The sequence below is a fragment of the Ursus maritimus genome, unplaced genomic scaffold (genome assembly GCF_017311325.1).
Source record: "Ursus maritimus isolate PB19 unplaced genomic scaffold, ASM1731132v1 scaffold_72, whole genome shotgun sequence".
NCBI lineage: Eukaryota > Metazoa > Chordata > Mammalia > Carnivora > Ursidae > Ursus > Ursus maritimus.
The window spans coordinates 744-2,104 of NW_024426908.1; positions in this window are offsets into that span (position 1 = coordinate 744).

The window sequence follows — 1,361 nt, forward strand, 5'->3', positions numbered from 1 at the left end:
CTCTTTCAGGGAAAAACATGCAGCCAAGGATTGCTCCTTTAGCAAGGCTGTCATTCAGAATGGATGGAGGAATAGAGACCATCCAGAATCGCCGGTCATTGTTCAATTTCATAACCATGAAACCAGCCCTAAAGGAGATATTAAGGGGGTTCCCTAAAGGTAAAAAGGCCCCAAGAGTGATACAGAACAGAAAGTCACAATCTATAGAAACAAAGTCTTTATTGGCAACATGGCATCATTAAAATCATATCTCTCAATAATCAGTCTCAATGTAAATGGCCTAAATTCTCCCATAAAGCCATAGGGTCGCAGATTGGATAAAAAGACATGATCCATCCATTTGCTGTATACAAGAGACTCATTTTGAACCTAAAGATACATTCAGACTGAAAGTAAAGGGATGGAATACCATCTTTCACACCAATGGACCTCAATAGAAAGCTAGCGTAGCAATTCTCACATCAGACAGATTGGATTTTAAAATAAAGACTACAGTTAGAGACACAGAAGGGCACTATATTATTCTTAAAGAATGTATCAAACAAGTTGACATGAAAATTATAAATATATATGCCCCCAACCAGTGAGCAGCAAGATACACAAGCCAACTCTTAACCACAATAAAGAGACATATAGATAAAATACGTTAATAGTAGGGGACCTCAACACTCCACTATCAGATTTTGACAGAGCACCCATGCAGGAAATCAACAAAGAAACAAGGGCTTTGAATGCCATACTCAAAGAAACAAGAGCTTTGAATGCCGTACTCGATGAGTTGGACCTCATAGATATATATAGAACACTACACCCCAGACCCAAAGAATACTCATTCTATTCTAATGCCCATGGAACAGTCTCAAGAATAGACTATGTTCTGGGACACAAAACAGGTCTCATCTGATACGAAAAGAAATTATTCCCTGCATATTCTCAGTCCATACATATCTGAAATTGAAGCTCAACCACAAGGAAAAATTTGGAAGAAACTCAAACACTTGGAGACTAAGAACCATCCTGCTCAAAAATGATTTGATAAACCAGGAAATCAAAAATCAATTTAAAGAATTTATGGAGACCAACAAGAATGAAAACACAATGGTCCAAAACCTATGGGATACTGCAAAGGCAGTCCTAAGGGGGAAATACATAGCCATCCAAGCCTCACTCAAAAGAATAGAAAAATCTAAAATGCAGTTTTTATATTCTCACCTCAAGAAGCTGGAACAGCAACAGAGAGACAGGCCTAATCCACGCACGAGGAAGCAGTTGACCAAGATTAGAGCAGAAATCAATGAATTAGAAACCAGGAGTACAGTAGAGCAGATCAACAGAACTAGAAGCTGGTTCTTTGAAAGAGT